The sequence below is a fragment of the Aegilops tauschii genome, chromosome 2, assembly GCF_002575655.3.
Source record: "Aegilops tauschii subsp. strangulata cultivar AL8/78 chromosome 2, Aet v6.0, whole genome shotgun sequence".
In the NCBI taxonomy this organism is placed as follows: Eukaryota; Viridiplantae; Streptophyta; class Magnoliopsida; order Poales; family Poaceae; genus Aegilops; species Aegilops tauschii.
In genome coordinates, this window is record NC_053036.3 from 88,677,268 (window position 1) to 88,705,217 (window position 27,950).

The window sequence follows — 27,950 nt, forward strand, 5'->3', positions numbered from 1 at the left end:
AGGTTGAGGCTGATTTGTTGTTTGTTCATTGCAGAAAGCTGAGCCCCAAGATCACAAGATTTCTGTAGTATAAGCCATATCAGTTGACTGAGATAAAAAGACATCACAGTGATAGCTACTCTAAGACTACCACCGAATCAAACATTCAACGGCAGTCTCGGGGAGTGGGTGCACTTAGCGTGCCCCCACTGGTTTGAATAAACACTCGACATGGCCTGCCCAGCGCGAGAGTTAAAAAAAGTTCTCAGGCCATAGTCGACTGCCCGCAGTCAACCACGGTCTCGGGGACTACACCCAGTGGGTGCACTTAGCGTGCCCCCACTGGTTCTGGTTTCATTCGACCTGGTCCGTCCAAACCGAGTGACAAAATTTAGATTCTCAGACCACACTCGACTGCCCGCAGTCAACTATGGTCTCGGGGACTACACCCAGTGGGTGCACTAAGAGTGCCCCCACTAGTTCAAAGATTCAATTCAAGACGACTCAAATTGCCTCATACAACTTCATAACAGTCACACCCAGTGGGTGATCGGATGAGAAGTATGATCAATCAGGAATCAACTAACCTGGACATTGGTCTGCAGAGCTGCTCCGGCGTTGAAGGCCACCTGACTGGCCTCATGCACCACTTTTATTTGCCCCATCACAAGGTTCAACTGAAGAAGAGCTTCTTTGGCGGCAGCCGGTGGGTCGTCCGGAGTCTGATACGCAGTGAAAAGCGATGATGGCAGAGCAGTCGGTAATTGCGCAGCAGAAGTCTGAGCAGCTGATCCTGATGGGCAATCAGTCGAAAGCGGGATAGCGAAAGTGACATTGGTACGTGCCGGATCTGTCGATCGCTCGACTGCCGTCTCAGGCATCTCAGTCGACTGAGGAACCTGGACCTCAGGCGTCTTCCCGCTCAGTTCCGCGTCCCTCCTCCTCCTTCCCCTCAGCGGTACTTCTTCTTCATCGTCCGGGAGCACAACAACGTCTCGTGGTGCTGCAACAGACAGAGAAAGTCAAAGAGATAGCTGACAAACAATCCAGTCGTCCAAATAAATTCGAGTCGGGCAGACTTACTGGCTTTGGAGGTAGCTGCATCAGTGGTTTCCTCGTCGACTGGAGTCTTGTCAATATCCATATCAGTCGTAGCCGAGGCCGGGCTGTAAAGGTTCATCATCCACTCGGTCAGTACAAGAGAATCGGTCAGAACAAGAAAATACGGGGAGAACATTTACCCAGAAGCAACAGGAACGTCCATCTTGATTTTAGGCAGGGTCTTCCGAGCCTTCGAAGGATTGATCTTGGGCTGCTTGGTGACCTTCTCAGCCAATTCTGGAGTCGAAGACCGAGCGCGCTTTTGAGATGGAGCGCTCGAGGCCACAGCCTTGCCGCGCCTGCCCGCGGGATCATGGTGCTGCTTGGATCGATGTTCGGAACGAGGTGGTGAGTCGGCTACCTCCTCGTCGTCCGACTCATCGCTCTCACTTCATCACCGTCGGCTGGTGACTCCCACTCGCCGCTCTCCTCCGCGCTGTCCTCGCCTTCATGGTCCTGCTCCAGAGCTTGCTCGCCATTGGGCATTGAATACATCTCTGTATAAATCTAGAAAACAAGGAGCCGAGTGGAAATCAGTCGGATCAACAAACAGTCAGAAAACACATCCAAATTCAATCGAGTGTAGTGGCCAAACCTTGTCTGGCTGGTTGCTTTCGCTGAAAGGTTTGACCCTCCTGGCACCCCTGGGGTTGTCCTTGTTCCCGGTGATGCCCCTCAGCCACTCGGCCACTGTTTTGGCCTCCACCTCCTCCGGATGAACCCGAGCGGTATCACCAGCCCCGGAGTACATCCACATGGAGTGGTCACGAGCTTGGAGTGGTTGAATGCGTCAACTGAGGAACACCTCCAGCAGATCCATGCCGGTGACACCTTGGTTGATCAGTTGAACTACTCTCTCGACCAACATGCCCATCTCCGGCTTCTCCGCGGCGGTCACTTTCAACGAAGATGGAGTTTGAACACGATCAAGAGAGAAAGGGGGAAGTCCAGTCGAATGGCCTGGGGTCGCGATATCCTGGCAATAGAACCAGGTCGACTGCCAGCCCCTGACCGACTCAGGAAGAGTCATCGAAGGGAAGGAACTCCTCTTCCTCTTCTGAATACCCAGACCCCCACACATCTGGATAACATGGGTTTTCTCGTCGTTCGAGTTCGCTTTCTTCACTGTTTGGGAGCGGATGGTGAAAATGTGCTTGAAAAGACCCCAGTGCGGTCGACACCCCAGAAAATTCTCGCACATGGACACGAATGCGGCAAGGTATGTGATGGTGTTGGGAGTGAAATGATGGAGTTGAGCCCCGAAGAAATTCAAGAAACCTCGAAAGAAGGGGTGTGGAGGAAGCGAGAAACCGCGGTCGACATGGGTGGCAAGCAGAACACACTCACCCGGTTGCGGTTGTGGCTCCGTTTCCCCCTCCGGCAGCCGCGCGGACCCATGGACGATCAGCCCTAACTCGGCCATATCATCCAAGTCCTCCTGCTGAAGCGAGGAACGGATCCAATCTCCCTGGATCCAACCCCGCGGCAGCCCCGAGCGCGATGAAGATCCCCGATTCGTCTTCTTGCCTTTCGCCACCCCCGTCGCCTTCTTCGCGCGCTCCAGCGCCGCCGTTTTCTCCTTCCCCATGGCGGCAGAGCGGAGGCGTCGAGAGTGGAGAATTCGGATGGGGTGAAAGAGCGAGAGGAAGAAGAAGGAGAATGGGCACGCACAGTGCAGACACCTCGGCCTCGCCGCTTTTAAAGGCCCACTTCCGAGTGGCTGACGCGTGGGTCCGGGCAATCCTGTCAAATCCCGCAATAGTCGCACACAGAGTACGTGGCGAAAAAGGTGGCGCAGAAATCGAAACGCCCTGTTTAACCACTCCGCTTACCACGGCACGCTCCGCCTGGCGCGCTTTCACCGAAATTTCGAATCCCGCGAAATCCGGGATCCTCTGCAACCGATCACGCCAAAGATTTCGCGTCAAAGACAACACTCAGCGGGTGATGTTGTAAAAACCAATCGGCAATTCATGAATCGATCAAGGCAACTGAAACGAAGCCGAAGTACCAACACTAGCCTCCGTTCAGAGATGAATTCTTGAGAAAGGCAAGAGTCAAAGCAAGATCAACTTCAACCTTCTTTTCACTCGGACCTCAATCCATTCGGGGGCTAATGATGAGGACATAGACCTAGGGTAGGGTAATAGGCATGACCTATACGTCCTACCTAAGGTCCTTGTCCTAGAAGCAAAGAAGTTCAAAGAGCAAATAAAGAGGGCTCAACAAAGGTGTCGAGTGTTATCCACTCAACCTACCATTCACTCGGAGATCCCTCCTTATTTAGGTCACTCGACCATTCAACCACTCGACATGCAGAAGACCTAAAGCCACTCCGCGCAACAACGGTCGGACGTTTACTCATAGACTTAATGATCATTTATAGCACTTTATTATTGACGTTACCTGTAACGCTCTCACTTTATGTACATTGAATCCTGTGTAACGGAGGGGAGTTGGAGTCCTGGCACACTCTATATAAGCCACCCCCTCCTCTAAGACAAGGGTTCAGACCCCCTGTAACACACACACGCATATAATCCAGTCGACCGCCTCCGGGCTCCGAGACGTAGGGCTGTTACTTCCTCCGAGAAGGGCCTGAACTCGTAAAACCTGTGCGTACAGCTTCTCCATAGCTAGGATCTTGCCTCTACATTCCTACCCTCCATTTTACTGTCAGACTTAGAACCACGACACCAGGGACTCCATGTGTTACACTGAGGCTCGGCTGTCTTCATCGTCACTATCGTGCGCAAGTTCTCGGCCACTGTACGTTTAGCGCTTTGCGACCCTGCCCGCGTCTTGGCGCTTGCCCAGAAGATCTCACTGTCGAGTGACCAGTCGATTAGGCAGCAGATCGAGCCGTGATACATGACAACTCCATGAAATTTCTACGTTTGAGATGTCCCACGTCAAGTGACCAGTCGATTAGGCGGCGAGTCGGCGGATCGAGCTCACTCTCAAGTTACCGGTCAGACTAGGCGATGTTAAATGCCAAACACATGTAAGTCACTTTCTATGTTAAAGATGCTCCGTACGTCGATCGTCGTGAATGCAACAATGATGTGGTGGTTCGTTTTTACCCAGAGGGCAATTTTAGAACACAGTGTCCGTTAAAGGTAGTTTGTCTCTCAAATCATGACGAGGTGGAGGGGGCGGGGAGGAGGTGGAGGAGGACGGGGAGGACGCGGGGCAGGAGGAGGACGTGGGACGCTGGAGACGTGGATCTGCAGGCGGAGCAGCAGGTGATCCTCGATTCCCTCCGGTCGGAATTGGAGGCGGAGGCCAACCGCCGTCGTCTGCATGAGGTGGAGGTGGAGCACGCCGCGAACGTCGACGAGATGCTCGTGTATATGATTGAGGAGGAGGAGGAGGAGGAGCCCTCCTACGCGCCCATCTACCCGGCGCCCGACACCGATGTCGTGAACAGCTCAGATGACGAAGCGTAGTTAGGCTAGCGTGATGTGCGTAGTACGTAGGATTTCTTTTGCATGGTTTTAATGGATCTAGGGCATGAAATATGAGGTACTCACACGATACTGATTAATCCCCGCGTCGCCCCCCCCCCCCCCCCCGCCCCTCGGGCGACTCGGGTGGCACCCCAACCCTAGCCGCCGCCGGAGCCTAACTCATCTTCCTCCCTACCTCCCGCCGCTGCCGGAGGACACCGCCGGCCTGCGCCCGGAGGCCGACTGTGGTGACGGCGGCCCCTCTTCCCTCCCGCGTCTCAGGGGTGGCAGGGCCCCAACGCGCGTGGAGGTGCGGCCGATCTAGAAGCGGCGGCGATGGCTTCGACGACGGCGGCGGTGGTCGGCCGTGCCTCGGGCCACGTGCGGCTGCCTGCGTCAGCTGGCCTGGATCGGGCGGCGGCGCGATGCGGTCTTCAGCGGCACGTCATCTGGTTTTAGATTGGCGACGGCGTCGAGGGCATGGTGGACTGCTCGGCGGCACCTCTGGCAGATCTGTTCTGGCCGGTAGCCAGTGGTGGTGGTCCTCTTCTTCGTCGGAGGTGGCCGGCCAGAGGCTTGGTGATCGGATCTCGAGATCCATCATCTAGTCCCGGCTGCGAGTTGGGGAGACATTGTTGCCGGTGAAAACCGAGCCGACGGCAGGCGATGGCAGTGTTCTACGCCGTTACCTTGATGAAGGCATCGTCGTGTAACTACTGTCGACTCACTCGTGCTACTCCGGGGGAAACCCTAGGATCTGGTGTTCCAGATCGGATGATAGCGGCATTGCGGTGCCGTTTCTCTCTTGGGAGCATCGTTTGTGGAGCAGCGCTGGAAGTCAGAGGCAGGAGGTGGAGCGGCTTCGTCTTGCACGGAGCTTCGGTGGAGATGTCACGTCATGCCTGACCGACAGGTACTACGCTATGTCATGCCTAGTCGGCAGGTGCTACGCATGACAGATCTTCCAAAGACTTCAAGTTGTGCCGGCTGGTGGTACTTGGCAGCATGGTGCTGAGGTGCATCGGTGGCGACCGCGACGTGCTCAGCTGTTTGCGCGTAGGGAGGTGGTGCCGTTGGGCGCCGTGGTGGCGTCGACGACAGCTAGACTGAGCAAGGTTGATGCGTTAGTACAGCTCTGAAGATGAAGCGGTGGTAGTTGGCGGCAGCGGCCTCTGAGAGCGCGCCGGACCGGTGTGTGCCCCAAACCCGGCAAGTGGCTAGGTTGGGGTCTCAGGTCTTAGATGTTAGGCTTGGCTGCGAGGTCTGTGGCATTACGCCCGGACTATCAGCATCCCTTTATCAACTGGATAGGAGTAGCGATAGATGTTGCCTAGATGGTGGCTTCAAACTTATTGTTGTATTCCTTTGTAAGGTTTTTTGTGAATAATTAATAAAGTGATTGCATGCATCGCTCAGATGCAAAGGCTGGGGGTCTTCCTCCTTTTCAAAAACAAAATAAAATATGAGGTACTCGGATGAATAGCACAAATATGAAGTGTGACCGCGTCCATGGACGCGACCAACGTTTGAGATGTCTTAACATACTGTATTCTTTAATAATTTTCAAACATGATGTACATGAAGTTTTCATTGCAACATGATTTCCATCGGATATTGTCTCGCGAGGTCTATCCCCCACCAGAAGTGTTGACGGCAACCCCGTCCGGATTAAAGCTAACGTCGGAAAATCATGTGGGATTTTATTATATATATGCATTTTTTTAAGGAGGTTAAAACCCTGGGCCTATGCATCAATCGATGCGTACGACTATTTTCATGAATTATTCAATAAATGTCTGACAAGAATATACATCAAACCACTCGAAGCCATCACTCATACCTACAAACTCGATAATGTGGCCATATCTAAAACCGGTGTCGTCGCCGATCCATCCACATAACGTACCGGAAGCAACACACGGTGCAGGTGTGCAGCATACCTAAAGTGTACACCACATGCACACGTTTTAGAAGCCGTCATCATCGTCGAACCGCTAACTCATCTTCAAGAGAGAGATCTGCATCATACTTGCCAACCCGGCCATCCGTCGACGCCACCACGGCGCCACCGCCCTACACTCATCGTAGCACCTGCCGAACAGGCATGACACGACATAGCACCTGTCGGCCAGGCATGACTTGACATCTTCACCGAAGCTCCGTGCAAGACGAAGCCGCTCCACCTCCTGCCTGTGTCTTCCAGGGTTGCTCCACCAACGATGCTCCCAAAAGAAAAACGACACCACAGTGCCGCCGTCGTTTGATCTGGAAGACCAGATCCTAGGGTTTCTCCCGGAGCAGCACGAGTGGGTGGACAATAGTTACACGAAGATGCCTTCATCAAGGTAACGGCGCAGAACGCCGCCATCGCCCGCCGTCGGCTCGATTTTCACCGGCAACTATGTCTCCCCGACTCGCAGGCGAGACTAGTTGACGGATCTCGAGGTCCGACCATCCAGCCTCAGGCCGACCACCTCTGACGGAGGAGATGGCCACCACCGTCAATCCCAGGGCCACCGCATTGCCGCTTGCCCGCCGCGAGGACGCCGCCGCCGCCGTGCCGCCGAGCCCTGCGCCCGTCCGGCGCCACCACCTGGATAGGTCGCCCCGCATCGGCCATCCCCGAGCAGCGGAGAAAAAGGGGCCCGCCGCCGGCCACGGCGAGGGGCATTGCCCCGGGGGCTCCGGCCAGCGGTGAGGGTCTGAGAGGGCGGGGAGGAGGCAAGGGGAGGGAGGCGCGCGCCGCCGCCCGAATCGCCCACGGAGGGGACGACACGGGGGCTCAGATGCTATCCCTTTTTCAAATTTCGTTCTGCTACAGAGAACAAACTATTACCATTATATATGCATGTTGTAAGCGACATGATGGATATGGTGTGGATACGCATGCCCCCGTGTTTAAAAGATTGATTGCCTGCCAATTACAGTACAAACTATTAGCGCTCAGCAAGAGCAGCTTCGCCTCACACAACCAGCAAAAATAAACACGTTCGGTTACGCAGGCCAGGATGCACGACAACGACCTGCTACATGCACGTAAGAGCCTGGTGTGGATGAGGATTCATGAGCTGAGCAATCCATTGAGAGGTGTGGAGGTTAGACGTACATAACATCCTTCCTATATAAAAGCTCCATGGATGTGGATGCTCTTATAAAACCTGGGTACCACGGTGCTTCCTAGGTCACAAGTCACAACTACGCGAAATTCATTACAGGATGGCAGTGAGTTTGATGCCAACGCTGCCAATCCTCTTTAGCAGCCCCTCCTTCACATCTGCCATCGCAACGGGTGGAAACTACTCTTCTCGTCTCCCTCTCCAAGCATCGCCTCTCCCCTGCATCCCCCATGTCCAAGCATCACCTGCGGCAGCGAAAGCTACACCACCCTCTAGTATTGAACACGAAACAGTAGATGAGAACTATGATGGCGCTGCTCCGAAGATGTTATCAAGCTATGAGCCCTTTCTGTGGGGTGACTACTTCCTCAACTACGAGCCAAAACCACTGCAGGCATAAACTACTCCCACGTATTCATATAATTTGCTTTCTTCCTCATCATTATGGTTTGAGATGAACATCACTAACCAAGATATTTGTTTCATTGCAATATTAGAAGCTATTCTCTCAACTTAGAATTTTTTTGACATTACTGTTTATATGCATATATGGTATATTAATAGACATAAAGTTCTAAAAATGTAATATTCTCTCCTATGGATATTAATTGTCACTACTTATATTTTGAACTTTGTACTAAATCAGCAACAATTAACATAGATCAAAGGGAGTATAAAAACATTAGTCGTCACAAATGGCATGCCTATTACTTTTCAGGTATGTATTGTCCCCTTTGGTTTGCCCCAGCTAATCAATGCATTCGTGCATGTGTGCAGAGGTCAGACAAATGGACGTCGACATGTTGTTTAAGAGTTGCAACTGCACGGTGGAAAGAATAACCTTATTGGACACTGTCCAACGTCTCGGAATGGTCATCACTTTAAGAAACATGTTGATACCACGTTAAGTCAAATTTTTGAGGATGAATTCAGTAGCCCTAGCCTCCATCAGGTTGCCCTTCGGTTTGGCTTGCTTAGGGAGCATGGTCTTTGGGTGTCTTCACGTATGTATGAAGTATCTATTTATAAATAAATAAATACAAGGCACGAATATTCACAAATCATAGAACTATATTGTTCTCCACTAGGGTAACCCTGAGCTTACATTACTAACTATAAAATGGCATGAGTTGTTTGAACAATGTCTCGCCAATATTTGTCTTGCAGATGTTTTCGATAAATTTAAAAATGAAGATGGGAGCTTTAGGGAAGATATTACTAATGACCCGAAGGGACTTTTATGTCTATACAACGCAGCTCATCTTCTCATTCATGGTGAGCCATCACTGGAAGAAGCTATCTCTTTTGCAAGGCATCATCTTAAATTGATGAGGGACACTCTCAATTCCCCTTTAGCCGAGCAAGTCAAATGTGCCCTTCACATGCCATTGTCAAGGACGTTTAAGAGGATGGAAACACTGCGTTATATCTCTGAGTATAAGCACGAGGAAGGACATAACCCAACTCTATTGGAGCTAGCGAAGCTGGATTTTAACCTTCTACAACATGTCCACTTGAAGGAACTCAAATATCTCACTAAGTATGTCTTCGTCATACTCAACTACACAATGAAGATGGAATCAATATAAAACGTGCCCTTCACATGTTGTATCCTACACATATATAGTTTGGACATTGTTCGTCACGTGATGTATTACGACAAATCTATTTTACCTGGACTAATCAAAGTATTGTAGGTGGTGGCGCGATCTTTACGGATATGTCGGGCTAAACTATGCTCGGGACCGTCTAGTCGAGGGTTACATTTGGTGTTATGCGGTATACCATGAGAAAGATTTTGCATTGTCCAGAATATTTCTTACCAAGCAATTGATGCTTATTTCCCTGATGGATGACACATATGATTCCCATGCCACCATAGAGGAATGTCGATTGCTAAATGCGGCCATACAAAGGTTTGTTAAATTTGGATTTGATTTACATCCATGTATCAAGAACTAACATACAATCAATTTCTATTTAATTTTTCATCGACTTATTTTCATGCAATGTAATTCAACATGTAGATGGGATGAGAGTGCCACTTCTCTTCTACCCAACTACCTTCAAAGATTCTATATTGAATTGTTGAGGATATTTAAAAACTATAAGCGTGAAGTGGTCATTCGTGACACCTACCATGTTGCCTATGCCCAGAAAGCGGTACACCACCATGTGCCCTATATCATTACTATCATTCTATATATTGCTGGCTTTGTATCTAATTTATTTTCTTCTGTGTAGTTTCAAGATCTATCAGCTTATTATCTCCGAGAAGCTGAATGGTTACACGAGAATCACAAGCCAAGCTTCAAAGATCACATGAGTTTATCTGCCATGTCCATAGGATCACTAGCATTATGTATAGGTTTGATGGTTGGCATGGGTGATCTAGTGACGAGGGAATCATTTGAGTGGGCAGCTGGTTACCCTAATGTCGCCATATCATGCGGGAAGATAGCACGTCTAATGGATGACATTGCTGCATTTAAAGTATACTCTTTCATCTTCTTATTCAGGCCAAACTACAAATATATCTAATTACTGTTATAATATAAACATGCAGGGCGGGAAGGCCAAGGGAGATATGGCAACCTCTATAGAGTGTTACATGGTTGAGCATAGGGTCACAAGTGTGGTTGCCCTTTCCAAGATCCTTTCACTGCTAGAAGATGAATGGAAAACTCTAAATCAAGCTCTCTTTCAACATCACGCACAGCTCCCGGTGGTGCGGAGGATTATTAAGTTTGCTAATAGCATGCCATTATTCTATGCTGAGAAAGATGCATATACCTTCAACATCCATCTTAAGGATACCGTTGAGAGCCTTTTTGTTGAAACCATTCCCATGTAGGCTCTAATAGTATAGGTTTTGAGGCAGTTTATCTTTAGTATAGATGCCACTGTGCACCATGACGTGTTAATTGGAGCTTGTGCATTGTCTTTATCCCTATAAATAAATATGATAAATAAGTTATTGCATTCATATTGTTGGATGGTATCAGATATAATTGTGTGTCTCTATGTTTTATACTTATCTAGTTATCTTATTAATTTATCATTTTACAAAAAGAACTCCATCTACCGCAATGGAGTGCTTTTTCTTTACGGGGCATGAGTCCTTGAAGAGCATAGATTTCAAGTGTGCCAATTTACATTATTATTTCTCAGAAAGGCGAGAATACCCTTTTATCTTGCTCAGCAACGTTGTTTGCATCACATCACATGACGCTGCCTAACCTGAATAATGCAAATAGAGAACCAAGCGACCTAGAAATGGTATGGTGGAGGCAGATCAAGGAGGGATACAAGAAACCTAACACATCGTTGTTAGGTCGGACTGTTCCACCAATGCAACCAAAAGAAAAGTGTCAGACAATTGAAATTCCCCGGCGATACACTAGATGACAACACAGATCCGATACAAGAATCACTCAGAATAAGGGTGAATCAATGGTTTGAGAGGAATGAGAGGTGCACACGCAAGTGCTAAGAGGTAGCTATTTTGTTCTTCGGTCCCCTTGTAGTCGTTAATGCTATCAGCTTTCCCCGTGTGTCAGGTTGTAGATTTGGGGAGCCATCAGTCGTGCTGGCTTCCCCCTGATAGGCTTGAGATGGTCCTTCCATGTCAGTCGCCGTATCAGTACATGCCAACAAGGGCAAAAACGATAAATATGACATGTGGTCGAAATCAATTCACAAACTGAACTGTTGGCGAAAAAAAATCGCTTCGCTGACCCTTTCATGTAACGCCCGACAGCCAGGCGCCACACTACATTATGCAGCGCCTGACTAACAGGCGCTACACGCCTGGCCAGCGTCACACCCCAGGCTGCCTGAAAATTTCCAAGTCAGTTGCAACACCTGAGAGCTAGCAATTTTCGAACAATCCGGGGTGCGACGCTAACCAGACGAGCAGCGCCTGTTAGTCAGACACTGCACAGCATAGTGTGGCGCCTGGCTGTCGGGGCTACACAAAAGGGGTCAGTGGAGCGAATTGTTTTCGTCAATAGTTCAGTTTATGAATTGATTTCAATCACAGGTCAGAACAGTGATTTTTGCCAGCCAACAAGTAGGCAAGGGGATATGAACCAACGTGTTTCTATAGTGTAGGCATGTGAGGCAGGAGAGATCGAAGAGGTCTGCACGCATGTGTGAGACAAAGAACTGACTCCACGTGTTGACAGGAGGCTCGGTTGTTTTCATCATCGTCACTACTGTGCACGAGTTCTCTCGGCCACTGTATTTTAGCGCTTGCGACATGTCCGAATACCTCACTGTGGATTAGGTACGGAAACAGCGACGGATCAAGCCGTGGTACAGAGAGAACTCAAGGAAATTTACACGGACTTCGTGCGTCAGTAGAGACCTTGGAGAAGGACGGTCCTCTTCCAAGTCGATGGTGCTGGAAAAGGTCACAAATGAAATGTATGTATGACAAATTCTAAAGACATGTATGTTTCTAAGTAGTCCCTCCGTTCCAAAATAAGTGACTCAACTTTGTACTAGCTTTAATTAATATGTCAGAGAGGTTCCGCACGTCAATCGTCGTTGATGCAAAATGCTGAAATCTAAAATGGGCTCTAGGCCTATATAACAATTTCTGAAAAATCTCTAAGGGCCCATTTGGGTTTATTGGCACTAGATGGAGTAGGAAGTTTAGTCCCACTCCGAAAGTGGAAGAGAAGTTGGACCTTTTTATAAGGTTTCTCTTCTATATGCTATTGGAGCTTGAGAAGAGATGAGGCCCTCGCGCACTCCTCCTCCGCCGCCCGCCTGGTCGCGGGTTGCGGGATTGAGCCGAGCCGAGCTCACACATACGCGCTTATTTTTGCCAATCACTAACGGAGAGTTCTCTGACAGCTGGGCCACGATCTGAGATGTCGGATCGTGGGCTGTTATGGACTCGGACATGGGTCGAGCCCACGTCTCTCCTCGCGGCTGCGCCTATATAAGTGTGCGGTGCCCCCTAACCCTAGCCGCCACGAACAGATCAAATCTGCTCACGCGCATGCCCACCGGCGTTCCTTTGCTGCTGCTGCCGCCGGTGACTCCATCAAGTCCGCCGCGTACACGGTCGACGGGAGAGCAGGTCTCCGAAACCCCATCTCTCCGGTTCCTGTACGGGAGAGAGGCGAATAGGTTTTTGGGAAGCGACTACGTGACTGCTCGTTGTTCGTCTACTTCCACTACGTCCGCGTCGCCCTCATCATCACCATGTCCACCGACGCCGAACGTGCCGCCGCCGAGAAAGCTGAAGCCGACAAGAAGGCCGCCGAGGACTCCGCTGCTGCCACCAACGCCGCAGCCCTCTGCATGGCCTACGGAAGGGTATAACTCGTTTATCCCGCTCTTACTGTTTTCTGTTTTAGCCATACTAGCGTTATACGTAGATCTTTCTGCACTTAGCGTAGTATGTGCTTGCTTGACTGAATATCAGTATGCGTTTATTTGTGTCAATGCCATGCTAGTGATTTACTCGTGGATTAATTTAATCGAGAAATTGCCTATTTACTCAACAATCCAAAAACCTATTATGTGTAGGAATTTTTAGGCAAGTGGCTTTGCCGCTGCACTGAAACCGGATAAGTTTACCGGTACGTACTTTATGCGTTGGCAGACTAAGACCGCGTTATGGCTCACGGCTATGAACGTGTTCTGGTCACCGGTGTCTCCACGGGAACGATTGCTCCTGAACAGGAGAAGGCGTTCAAGGAGGCCACCGTTGTGTTTCTCGGAGCAGTTCTTAGCGTGATCGGAGATAAACTGGTCGACGCATATTTACATGTGCATGTCGCCAAGGACTTGTGGGAGACGCTCGAATCTAAGTTCGGGGCCGCCGATGCTGGGAGCGAGATGTATATTATAGAGCAGTTCCACGATTACAAGATGGTTGAAAACCGTCCTGTATTGGAGCAGGCTCATGAGATAATATGCATTGTTAAGGAGCTTGAGCTTCTTAAGTGCGAGTTACCGGGCAAGTTTGTCGCGGGCTGCATAATCACTAAGCTCCCTAATTCCTGGAGGAACTTTGCCACCACTCTGAAACATCAGAGGCGTGAATTCTCTGTGGAGGATGTCATTGACCATCTGAGTGTTGAGCAGAATTTGAGTGCAAAAGACTCGCACGAAAAGGGGCCGAAGGGACTTCTGTCGCCAACATGGTGAACCAGAAGAACTTCAACTCTCACAAGCCCAAGGGAAAGAACGGTGTCCAACACAATACCGACTTTAAGAAGAAGGGTAAGAAGACCTTCAAGAAGAACAAGAAGGGTGAGGGCTGCTTTACTTGTGGTTCGGTTGAACATTGGGCCAACAAGTGCCCAAACAAGTACAAGAAGCTAGGACAGGACTCCAAGTCCGTCAACATGATTGTGGGCAACAATGAGAATGGTGCATCTGGGTACGGTAATTTATTTACTGTTTTTTCAGTGTTTCAGCCCACCGATTGGTGGGTGAACACAGGTGCAGGTGTTCATGTGTGTGCTGACATTTCATTGTTCACTTCTTACCAGGTCACAGGCCATGGGTCTGTATTGATGGGGAATGGCGCGAGTGCTTCTGTTCATGGTGTTGGCATGGTCGATCTCAAGTTTACTTCGGGAAGGATCGTGCAGCTGAAGAACGTGCAGCATGTCCCCGCCATCAAGAAGAACCTCATTAGTGGCTCCCTTCTATGTAGAGAAGAGTTTAAGTTGGTTTTCGAGTCTAATAAATTAGTTGTTACGAAATATGGACTCTTTGTTGGAAAAGGTTATGAGAGCGGAGGGATGTTCCGCCTTTCCCTCGCAGATTTTTGTAATAAAGTCATGAACCACATTCATTCGAATGTCAATGAATCTGAAGTTTGGCATTCATGTCTTTGTCACATTAGTTTCAATGTTATGACGCGGCTAGCCAAGTTGGATTTAATCCCGAGTTTCACTTTAGCCAAAGGTTCTAAGTGCCTTTCATGTGTGCAAGCTAAGCAACCTCACAAGCCTCACAAGGCCGCGGAGGAGAGACACTTGGCACCATTAGAACTCATACATTCTGATCTTTGTGAGATGAATCGTGTGTTGACTAAAGGTGGAAAGAAATACTTCATGACATTGATAGATGATTTCACTAGATATTGCTATGTGTATCTGTTAAATACTAAAGATGAGGCTCTACACTACTTTAAAATCTATAAGGCAGAAGTTGAGAATCAACTTGAAAAGAAAATTAAACGAGTCCGGTCAGATCGTGGTGGAGAGTATTTCTCGAGTGAGTTTGATTCCTTCTGTGTGGAACACAGCATTATTCATGAGAGGACGCCTCCCTATTCACCCAAGTCAAACGGGGTTGCCGAGAGGAAAACCGTACTCTAACTGATTTGGTTAACGCCATGTTAGATACATCGGGTTTATCCAAGGCGTGGTGGGGGGAGGCTATATTGGAGGCATGTCATGTCCTGAATAAAGTTCCGACAAAGGATAATGAGATCACTCCCTATGAGAAATGGGCAAAGAGAAGGACAACACTCTCGTACTTGCGTACTTGGGGCTGTTTGGCGAAAGTCAATGTGCCGATCCCCAAAAAGCGTAAGCTTGGACCAAAGACTGTGGACTGCGTTAATTTGGGCTACGCTAAGAACATCGTTGGCTATAGATTTCTAGTAGCGAAATCTGAGGTACCTGACCAGAAGGTCGGTACAATTATGGAGTCTAGGGATGCTACATTCTTTGAGAATATTTTTTCTATGAGAGATATGCAAAGCACTTCAAGACAGGAATCTGAGGAGACTCCTGAGCCTGCCATTCCTATGGATTATTATGAACAAACACATGATGAAAATCCTGAGGAGGATGACGAGGAAACCCTTGGTAGGGGCAAGAGACAAAGGACTGCAAAGACCTTTGGTGATGATTTCTTCGTGTACCTCGCGGATGATACTCCCACTGTTGGGTAACGTAGTAGAAATTCAAATTTTCCTACGTGTCACCAAGATTAATCTAGGAGATGCTAACAACGAGAGGGGAGGAGTGCATCTACATACCCTTGTAGATCGCGAGCGGAAGCGTTCAAGAGAACGGGGTTGATGGAGTCGTACTCGTCGTGATCCAAATCACCGATGATCCTAGCGCCGAACGGACGGCACCTCCGCATTCAACACACGTACGGAGCGGGGACGTCTCCTCCTTCTTGATCCAGCAAGGGGGGAGGAGAAGTTGATGGAGATCCAGCAGCACGACGGTGTGGTGGTGGAAGTAGCGGGATCCCGGCAGGGCTTCGCCAAGCGCAAGCGGGGAGGAAGAGGTGTCACGGGAGGGAGGGAGGCGCCAGGGCTTGGGGTGCTGCTCCCATGCGCCTCCCCACTATATATAGGGGTGGAGGGGGCTGGTTTCTTGCCCTCCAAGTCCATTGGGGCGTTGGCAAAGGTGGGGAAAAGAAATCCCATCATTTCCCTTCCCCACCGATTGTTATCCCCTTTTTTTAGGGATCTTGATCTTATCCCTTCGGGATATGATCTTATTCCTTCTAAGGTGGGATCTTGGTGCGCCTTGACCAGGGGTGTGGGGCTTTCCCCCACTACCCACATTCATGTGGGTCCTCCCATGCAGGTGGGCCCCACTTCGGAACCTTCTAGAACCTTCCCGGTACAATACCGAAAAATCCCGAACATTTTCCGGTGGCCAAAATAGGACTTCCCATATATAAATCTTTACCTCCGGACCATTCCGGAACTCCTCGTGGCGTCCGGGATCTCATCCGGGACTCCGAACAACTTTCGGTTAACCGCATACTAATATCTCTACAACTCTAGCATCACCGAACCTTAAGTGTGTAGACCCTACGGGTTCGGGAGACATGCAGACATGACCGAGACAACTCTCCGGTCAATAACCAACAGTGGTATCTGGATACCCATGTTGGCTCCCACATGTTCCACGATGATCTCATCGGATGAACCACGATGTCGAGGATTCAATCAATCCCGTATACAATTCCCTTTGTCAATCGGTACGTTACTTGCCCGAGATTCGATCGTCGGTATCCCAATACCTTGTTCAATCTCGTTACCGGCAAGTCACTTTACTCGTACCGTAACGCATGATCCCGTGGCTAACTCCTTAGTCACATTGAGCTCATTATGATGATGCATTACCGAGTGGGCCCAGAGATACCTCTCCATCATACGGAGTGACAAATCCCAGTCTCGATTTGTGCCAACCCAACAGACACTTTCGGAGATACCTGTAGTGCACCTTTATAGCCACCCAGTTACGTTGTGACGTTTGGTACACCCAAAGCATTCCTATGGTATCCGGGAGTTGCACAATCTCATGGTCTAAGGAAATGATACTTGACATTAGAAAAGCTCTAGCAAACGAACTACACGATCTTGTGCTATGCTTAGGATTGGGTCTTGTCCATCACATCATTCTCCTAATGATGTGATCCCGTTATCAATGACATCTAATGTCCATGGTCAGGAAACCATAACCATCTATTGATCAACGAGCTAGTCAACTAGAGGCTTACTAGGGACATGTTGTGGTCTATGTATTCACACATGTATTACGGTTTCCAGTTAATACAATTATAGCATGAACAACAGACAATTATCATGAACAAGGAAATTCAATAATAACCATTTTATTATTGCCTCTAGGGCATATTTCCAATAGTCTCCCACTTGCACTAGAGTCAATAATCTAGTTCACATCACCATGTGATTAACACTCAAAGTTCACATCGCCATGTGACTAATACCCAAGAGTTTACTAGAGTCAATAATCTAGTTCACATCACCATGTGATTAACACTCAATGAGTTCTAGGGTTTGATCATGTTATGCTTACGAGAGGGGTTTTAGTCAACGGGTCTGCAACATTCAGATCCGTGTGTGCTTTACAAATCTCTATGTCATCTTGTAGATGCAGCTACCACGCGCTACTTGGAGCTATTCCAAATAACTGCTCTACTATACGAATCCGGTTCACTACTCGGAGTCATCCGGATTAGTGTCAAAGTTTGCATCGACGTAACCCTTTACGACGAACCCCCTTTCCACCTCCATAATCGAGAAAAATCCTTAGTCCACTAGATACTAAGGATAAGTTCGACCGTTGTCATGTGATCCCTTCCTGGATCACTATTGTACCCCTTGACTAACTCATGGCAAGGCACACTTCAGGTGCGGTACACAGCATAGCATATTGTAGAGCCTACGTCTAAAGCATAGGGGACGACCTTCGTCCTTTCTCTTTCTTCTGCCATGGTCGGGTCTTGAATCTTACTCAATACTCACACCTTGTAACACAGCCAAGAACTCCTTCTTTGCTGATCTATTTTGAACTCCTTCAAAATCTTGTCACGGTATGTATTCATTTGAAAGTACTATTAAGCGTTTTTGATCTATCCTTATAGATCTTGATGCTCAATGTTCAAGTAGCTTAATCCAGGTTTTCCATTAAAAACACTTTTCAAATAACCCTGGATGCTTTCCAGAAATTCTACATCATTTCTGATCAACAATATGTTAACAACATATACTCATCAAAAATTCTATAGTGCTCCCACTCACTTCTTTGGAAATACAAGTTTCTCATGAACTTTGTATAAACCCAAAATCTTTGATCATCTCATCAAAGCGTTCATTCCAACTCCGAGATGCTTACTCCAATCCTTAGAAGGATTGCTGGAGCTTTGCATACTTGTTAGCATCTTTCAGGATTGACAAAACCTTCTGGGTGTATCACAAACAACCTTTCCTCAAGAAAATCATCGAGGAAACAATGTTTTGACATCCTATCTGCAAGATTTCATAAATAATGCAGTAACTGCTAATATAATTCTAACAGACTCTTAGCATCGCTACGAGTGAGAAAGTCTCATCGCAGTCAACTCCTTGAACTTGCCGGAAAACATCTTAACGACAAGTCGAGCTTTCTTAATGGTGACACTTACCATCATTGTATGTCTTCCCTTTAAAATCCATCTGTACCCAACAGCCTTACGACCATCAAGTAGTTCTTTCAAAGTCTATACTTTGTTTTCATACATGGATCCTCTCGGATTTTATGGCCTCAAGCCATTCGTCAGAATCCGGGCCCACCATCGCTTCTCCATAGCTCGTAGGTTCATTGTTGTCTAGCAACATGACTTCCAAGACAGGATTACGTACCACTCTGAAGTAGTACGCATCCTTGTCGTCCTATGAGGTTTGGTAGTGACTTGATCTGAAGTTTCATGATCACTATCATAAGCTTCCACTTCAATTGGTGTAGGTGCCACAGGAACAACTTCCTGTGCCTTGCTACACATTAGTTGAAGTGACGGTTCAATGACCTCATCAAGTCTCCACCATCCTCCCACTCAATTCTTTCGAGAGAAACTTTTCCTCGAGAAAGGACCCGTTTCTAGAAACAATCACTTTTGCTTCCAGATCTGAAATAGGAGGTATACCCAACTGTTTTGGGTATTCTATGAAGATGCATTTATCCGCTTTGGGTTCGAGCTTATCAGCCTGAAACTTTTTCACATAAGCGTCGCAGCCCCAAACTTTTAAGAGACAACAGCTTAGGTTTCTCTAAACCATAGTTCATACGGTGTCGTCTCAACGGAATTGCGTGGTGCCCTATTTAAAGTGAATGCGGTTGTCTCTAATGCCTAGCCCATAAATAATAGCAGTAATTCGATAAGAGACATCATGGTATGCACCATATCCAATAGGGTGCAGTTATGATGTTCGGACACACCATCACACTATGGTGTTCCAGGCAGTATTAGTTGTGAAACAATTTCCACAATGTCTTAATTGTGAGCCAAACTCGTAACTCAGATATTCATCTCTACGATCATATCACAGACATTTTATCCTCTTGTCACGACGATCTTCAACTTCACTCTGAAATTACTTGAACCTTTCAATAATTCAGACTTGTGTTTCATCAAGTAAATATACCCAGCATCTACTCAAATCATCTGTGAAGTAAGAACATAACGATATCCACTGCGTGCCTCAGCACTCATTGGACTGCACACATCAAAATGTATTACTTCCAACAAGTTGCTTTCTTGTTCCATCTTACTGAAAACGAGGCCTTTCAGTCATCTTACCCATGTGTTATGATTTGCATGTCTCAAGTGATTCAAAATCAAGTGAGTCCAAACGATCCATCTGTATGGAGTTTCTTCATGCATATCTACCAATAGATATGGTTCGCATGTCTCAATCTTTTCAAAAACGAGTGAGTCCAAAGATCCATCAACATGGAGCTTCTTCATGCGTTTTATACCAATATGACTCAAATGGCAGTGCCACAAGTATGTGGTACTATCTTTACTATCTTATATCTTTTGGCATGATCATGTGTATCACTACGATCGAGATTCAATAAACCATTCATTTTAGGTGCAAGACCATTGAAGGTATTATTCAAATAAACAGAGTAACCATTATTCTCCTTAAATGAATAACCGTATTGCGATAAACATAATCCAATCATGTCTATGCTCAACGTAAACACCAAATAACAATTATTTAGGTTTAACACCAATCTCGATGGTAGAGGGAGCATGCGATGCTTGATCACATCAACCTTGGAAACACTTCCAACACATATCGTCATCTCACCTTTAGCTAGTCTCCGTTTATTCCGTAGCCTTTTATTTCGAGTTACCAACACTTAACAACCGAACCGGTATCTAATACCTTGGTGTTACTAGGAGTACTAGTAAAGTACACATTCATATAATGTATATCCAATATACTTCTGTCGACCTTACCAGCCTTCTCATCTACCAAGTATCTAGGGTAGTTCTGCTTCAGTGACCGTTCCCCTCATTACAAAGCACTTAGTCTCGGGTTTGGGTTCTACCTTGGGTTTCTTCACTAGAGCAGCAACTGATTTGCCGTTTCATGAAGTATCCCTTCTTGCCCTTGCCCTTCTAGAAACTAGTGGTTTTACTAACCATCAACAATTGGTGCTCCTACTTGATTTCTACTTTCGCGGTGTCAAACATCGCGAGTTGCTCAAGGATCATCATGTCTATCCTTGATATGTTATAGTTCATCACGAAGCTCTAATAGCTTGGTGGGAGTGACTATGGAGAACCATCACTATCTCATCTGGAATATTAACTCCCACTCGATTCAAGTGATTGGAGTACTCAGACAATCTGAGCACATGCTCAACGATTGAGCTTTTCTCCCTTAGTTTGCAGGCTTAAGAAACTTGTCAGAGGTCTCATACCTCTTGACGTGGGCACTAGTCTGAAATCCTAATTTCAGTCTTTGGAACATCTCATATGTTCCGCGACGTTTCAAAACCGTCTTTGGTGCCACAATTTTAAACCGTTAGCATCACACACTGAACTATCATGTAGTCATCAAAACGTGTATGTCAAATGTTTCGCAACATCTACAGACGACGCTCGAGGTTTAGCACACCGAGCGGTGCATTAAGGACATAAGCCTTCTGTGCAGCAATGAGGACAATCCTCAGTTTACGGACCCAGTCCGCATAATTGCTACTATCAACTTTCAACTAAATTTTCTCTAGGAACATATCTTAGTAGAACTAAAGCGTAAGCTACGACATTATTTGCAAAGACCTTTTGACTATGTTCATGATAATTAAGTTCATTTGATTATTTAATGAACTCCCACTTAGATAGACATCCCTCTAGTCATCTAAGTGATACATGATCCGGATTGACTAGGCCGTGTCCGATCATCACATGAGACGAACTAGTCATCATCGGTGAACATCTCCATGTTGATCGTATCTACTATACGACTCATGTTCGACCTTTCGGTCTCTTGTGTTCCGAGGCCATGTCTGTACATGCTAGGCTCGTCAAGTCAACCTAAGTGTTTTGCTTGTGTTCCGAGGCCATGTCTGTACATGCTAGGCTCGTCAACACCCGTTGTATGCGAACGTTAGAATCTATCATGCCCGATCATCACGTGGTGCTTCGAAACAACGAACCTTCACAACGGTGCACAGTTAGGGGGAACACATCTCTTGAAATTTTAGTGAGGGATCATCTTATTTATGCTACCGTCGTTCTAAGAAAATAAGATGTAAACATGACAAACATCACATGCAAATCATAAAGTGACATGATATGGCCAATATCATCTTGCGCCTTTTGATCTCCATCTTCGAGGCGCAGCATGATCACCTTCGTCACCGGCATGACACCATGATCTCCATCATCATGATCTCCATCATCGTCTCTTCATGAAGTTGTCTCGCCAACTATTACTTCTACTACTATGGCTAACGGTTAGCAATAAAGTAAAGTAATTACATGGCGTTTTTCATTGACACGCAGGTCATACAATAAATTAAGACAACTCATATGGCTCCTGCCGGTTGTCATACTCATCGACATGCAAGTCGTGATTCCTATTACAAGAACATGATCAATCTCATACATCACATATATAACTCATCACATCCTTTTGGCCATATCACATCACATAGCATACCCTGCAAAAACAAGTTAGACGTCCTCTAATTGTTGTTGCATGTTTTATGTGGCTGCTATGGGTTTCTAGCAAGAACGTTTCTTACCTACGCAAAAGCCACAACGGTGATATGCCAATTGCTATTTACCCTTCTTAAGGACCCTCTTCATCGAATCCGATCTGACTAAAGTGGGAGAGACAGACACCCGCTAGCCACCTTATGCATCAAGTGCATGTCAATCGGTGGAACTTGTCTCACGTAAGAGTACGTGTAAGGTCGGTCCGGGCCGCGTCATCCCACAATGCCGCCGAATCAAGATAAGACTAGTAACGGTAAGCAAATTGAACAAATCATCGCCCACAACTAATTTGTGTTCTACTCGTGCATAGAATCTACGCATAGACCTCGCTCTGATACCACTGTTGGGTAACGTAGTAGAAATTCAAAATTTTCCTACGTGTCACCAAGATCAATCTAGGAGATGCTAACAACGAGAGGGGAGGAGTGCATCTACATACCCTTGTAGATCGCGAGCGGAAGCGTTCAAGAGAACGGGGTTGATGGAGTCGTACTCGTCATGATCCAAATCACCGATGATCCTAGCGCCGAACGGACGGCACCTCCGCGTTCAACACACGTACGGAGCGGGGACGTCTCCTCCTTCTTGATCCAGCAAGGGGGGAGGAGAAGTTGATGGAGATCCAGCAGCACGACGGCGTGGTGGTGGAAGTAGCGGGATCCCGGCAGGGCTTCACCAAGCACAAGCGGGGAGGAAGAGGTGTCACGGGAGGGAGGGAGGCGCCAGGGCTTGGGGTGCTGCTCCCATGCGCCTCCCCACTATATATAGGGGTGGAGGGGGCTGGTTTCTTGCCCTCCAAGTCCATTGGGGCGTTGGCAAAGGTGGGGAAAAGAAATCTCATCATTTCCCTTCCCCACCGATTGTTATCCCCCTTTTTTAGGGATCTTGATCTTATCCCTTCGGGATATGATCTTATTCCTTCTAAGGTGGGATCTTGGTGCGCCTTGACCAGGGGTGTGGGGCCCCCACTACCCACGTTCATGTGGGTCCTCCCATGCAGGTGGGCCCCACTTCGGAACCTTCTAGAACCTTCCCGGTACAATACCGAAAAATCCCGAACATTTTCCGGTGGCCAAAATAGGACTTCCCATATATAAATCTTTACCTCCGGACCATTCCGGAACTCCTCGTGATGTCCGGGATCTCATCTGGGACTCCGAACAACTTTCGGTTAACCGCATACTAATATCTCTACAACTCTAGCGTCACCGAACCTTAAGTGTGTAGACCCTACGGGTTCGGGAGACATGCAGACATGACCGAGACGACTCTCCGGTCAATAACCAACAGCGGGATCTGGATACCCATGTTGGCTCCCACATGTTCCACGATGATCTCATCGGATGAACCACGATGTCGAGGATTCAATCAATCCCGTATACAATTCCCTTTGTCAATCGGTACGTTACTTGCCCGAGATTCGATCGTCGGTATCCCAATACCTTGTTCAATCTCGTTACCGGCAAGTCACTTTACTTGTACCGTAACGCATGATCCTGTGGCTAACTCCTTAGTCACATTGAGCTCATTATGATGATGCATTACCGAGTGGGCCCAGAGATACCTCTCCGTCATACGGAGTGACAAATCCCAGTCTCGATTCGTGCCAACCCAACAGACACTTTCGGAGATACCTGTAGTGCACCTTTATAGCCACCCAGTTACGTTGTGACGTTTGGTACACCCAAAGCATTCCTACGGTATCCGGGAGTTGCACAATCTCATGGTCTAAGGAAATGATACTTGACATTAGAAAAGCTCTAGCAAACGAACTACACGATCTTGTGCTATGCTTAGGATTGGGTCTTGTCCATCACATCATTCTCCTAATGATGTGATCCCGTTATCAATGACATCCAATGTCCATGGTCAGGAAACCATAACCATCTATTGATCAACGAGCTAGTCAACTAGAGGCTTACTAGGGACATGTTGTGGTCTATGTATTCACACATGTATTACAGTTTCTAGTTAATACAATTATAGCATGAACAACAGACAATTATCATGAACAAGGAAATACAATAATAACCATTTTATTATTGCCTCTAGGGCATATTTCCAACACCCACTTCTATTTCAGAAGCGTATGTCTCTCCAGAAGCTGACTACTGGAAGGATGCAGTCCGTAGCGAGATGGATTCCATCATGGCTAACGGGGCATGGGAGATCACTGAGCGTCCCTATGGTTGCAAACCATTGGGATGTAAGTGGGTGTTCAAAAAGAAGCTTAGGCCCGATGGTACGATTGAAAAGTACAAGGCTAGGCTTGTGGCCAAGGGTTATGACCAGAAAGAAGAGGAAGATTTCTTCGATACTTATTCACCTGTGGCTAGACTGACCACCATTCGAGTATTACTCTCGTTGATGGCCTCGCATGGTCTTCTCGTCCACCAGATGGATGTTAAGACGGCTTTCTGAATGGTGAGCTGGATGAGGAAATCTACATGCAACAGCCAGATGGCTTTGTGATAGATGGTCAGGAAAGAAAGGTGTGCGGGTTGCTGAAATCTTTATATGGCCTGAAGCAAGCACCTAAGCAATGGCATGATAAGTTTAATACAACTCTGACATCTGTTGGCTTCATTGTTAATGAAGCTGAAAAATGTGTATACTATCGCCATGGTGGGGGCGAAGGAGTTATACTGTGCTTGTATGTTGATGACATACTGATATTCGGAACCAACCTCAAAGTCAATGAGGAGGTTAAGTCGTTTCTATCTCAGAACTTTGAGATGAAAGACCTTGGTGTGGCTGATGTTATATTGAACATCAAGCTACTGAGAGATAATGAGGGTGGGATTACACTTCTGCAATCCCACTATGTTGAGAAGGTGTTGAGTCGTTTTGGATATTCGGACTGCACACCATCTCAAACACCATATGATCCTAGCATGTTGATTCGAAAGTCTCAAGGCATGGCTAAAGATCAATTGATATACTCTCAAATCATTGGTTCACTAATGTACCTAGCGAGCGCAACGAGGCCTGACATCGTGTTTGCTGTGACCAAACTTAGCAGGTTTATTTCCAAACCGGGTGATGTACATTGGCATGCTGTTGAGAGAGTTATGCGCTATCTGAAAGGTACTATGAACTATGGACTTCACTATACCGGATACCCGTCGGTACTTGAAGGGTATAGTGATGCAAATTGGATCTCTGATGCTGATGAGATGAAGGCTACAACTGGGTATATGTTTACTCTTGGAGGTGGCGCTGTTTCCTGGAAGTCTTGCAAGCAAACGATCTTAACGAGATCGACAATGGAAGCAGAATTGACAGCATTAGACACATCTGGTGTCGAAGCAGGATGGCTTCGAGATCTTCTGATGGATTTGCCATTGGTTGATAAACCGGTTCCGGCTATCCTTATGAACTGTGACAATCAGACTGTTATCACCAAGGTGAAGAGTTCAAAGGACAACATGAAGTCCAACAAACACATAAGAATGAGATTAAAAGCTGTCAGAAAATTAAGAAACTCCGGAGTGATAGCGTTGGATTATGTCCATACGGCTAAGAATCTGGCAGATCCCTTTACAAAAGGGCTATCACGTGTTGTGATAGATAGTGCATCGAGGGAGATGGGTATGAGACCCACATGAGTTGCCATGGTAGTAACCCAACCTATGTGATCGGAGATCCCGTGAATTAGGACCTGGGAAAACAAGCCAGTGGTGAACTGAGGAGAGTAACTATACTAACCCACTCCGTTGGAGATGCAGTACTCTCGATAATGTATGGTAGGATGACTATTGTCTTAATGTGTTCCAAAGCTTATGTAAGAAAGATGCTATCTGCTACCTCTTGAGCACTGCGTTGGTTTTCCCTTGAAGAGGAAAGGGTGATGCAGCAAAGTAGCGTAAGTATTTTCCTCAGTTTTTGAGAACCAAGGTATCAATCCAGTAGGAGGCTACACACAAGTCCCTCGCACCTACACAAACAAATAAATCCTCGCAACCAACGCGATAAGGGGTTGTCAATCCCTACACGGTCACTTACGAGAGTGAGATCTGATAGATATGATAGGATAATATTTTTGGTATTTTTGTGATAAAGATGCAAAGTAAAATAAAAGCAAAATAAAAGGCAAAGGAAATAACTAAGTGTTGGAAGATTAATATGATGGAAGATAGACCCGGGGGCCATAGGTTTCACTAGTGGCTTCTCTCAAGAGCATAAGTATTTTACGGTGGGTGAACAAATTACTGTTGAGAAATTGACATAATTGAGCATAGTTATGAGAATATTTAGGTATGATCATGTATATAGGCATCACGTCCGAGACAAGTAGACCGACTCCTGCCTGCATCTACTACTATTACTCCACACATCGACCACTATCCAGCATGCATCTAGAGTATTAAGTTCATAAGAACAGAGTAACGCCTTAAGTAAGATGACATGATGTAGAGGGATAAATTCATGCAATATGATAAAAACCACATCTTGTTATCCTCGATGGCAACAATACAGTACGTGCCTTGCTGCCCCTACTGTCACTGGGAAAGGACACCGCAAGATTGAACCCAAAGCTAAGCACTTCTTCCATTGCAAGAAAGATCAATCTAGTAGGCCAAACCAAACTGATAATTCGAAGAGACTTGCAAAGATAACCAATCATACATAAAAGAATTCAGAAGATTCAAATATTGTTCATAGATAAACTTGATCATAAACCCACAATTCATCGGTCTCAAAAAACACACCGCAAAAGAATATTACATCGAATAGATCTCCACAAGAGAGGGGGAGAACATTGTATTGAGATTCAAAAAGAGAGAAGAAGCCATCTAGCTAATAACTATGGACCCGAAGGTCTGAGGTAAATTACTCACACTTCATCGGAGAGGCTATGGTGTTGATGTAGAAGCCCTCCATGATCGATGCCCCCTCCGGCGGAGCTCCGGAACAGGCCCCAAGATGGGATCTCGTGGGTACAGAAGGTTGCGGCGGTGGAATTAGGTTTTTGGCTCCGTATCTGATCATTTGGGGGTACGTAGGTATATATAGGAGGAAGGAGTATGTCGGTGGAGCAACGTGGGGCCCACGAGGGTGGATGGCACGCCCCCTACCTCGTGGCTTCCTGCTTGATTTCTTGACGTAGGGTCCAAGTCCTCTGGATCATGTTCGTTCTGAAAATCACGTTCCCGAAGGTTTCATTCCGTTTGGACACCGTTTGATATTCTTTTTCTGCGCAACTCTGAAATAGGCAAAAAACAGCAATTCTGGGCTGGGCCTCCGGTTAATAGGTTAGTCCCAAAAATAATATAAAAGTGAATAATAAAGCCCAATAATGTCCAAAACAGAAGATAATATAGCATGGAGCAATCAAAATTTATAGATACGTTGGAGACGTATCACTATCCTACAGAGCGATCTTTGGAGGAACACACCTATATGAGCCCGACTGCTGGTCACAGTCTATGAGATTGGGGTGATCTCTAGTAAGCTCATGAATAGGCCAGGAGTGTGACTTATATGCTCCACCCGAGGGGTCAGCCTTCGGCAGCCTAGTACTAGTAAGACATGTGGTGAAACTTCTTTACGCCAAACTGACAATTCAAGGCATAGTCCATTGTTCAGTTGTGAAGGAGTGTAGCTACTTGCTCTAGGTGAAGCTCAACCTTAACAGGTCTTCACTGAAACACTGGTATATCAAAACAGCAATTGGAACAGAGGACACAATGGGCCCTCGAGATCTGGTGGGGGATTGCTGAAATTTGAGATGGGCTCTAGGCCCGTATAGCAATTTCTGAAAAATCACTAAGGGCCC

General features: G+C 47.0%; 1 pseudogene; it reads left to right on the forward strand.

Moving 5' to 3' along the window:
• The first annotated feature begins 8,052 nt into the window (after window positions 1–8,052).
• Window positions 8,053–10,591, forward strand: LOC109782145 (alpha-copaene synthase-like; annotated as a pseudogene).
• The last annotated feature ends 17,359 nt before the right edge of the window (window positions 10,592–27,950 follow it).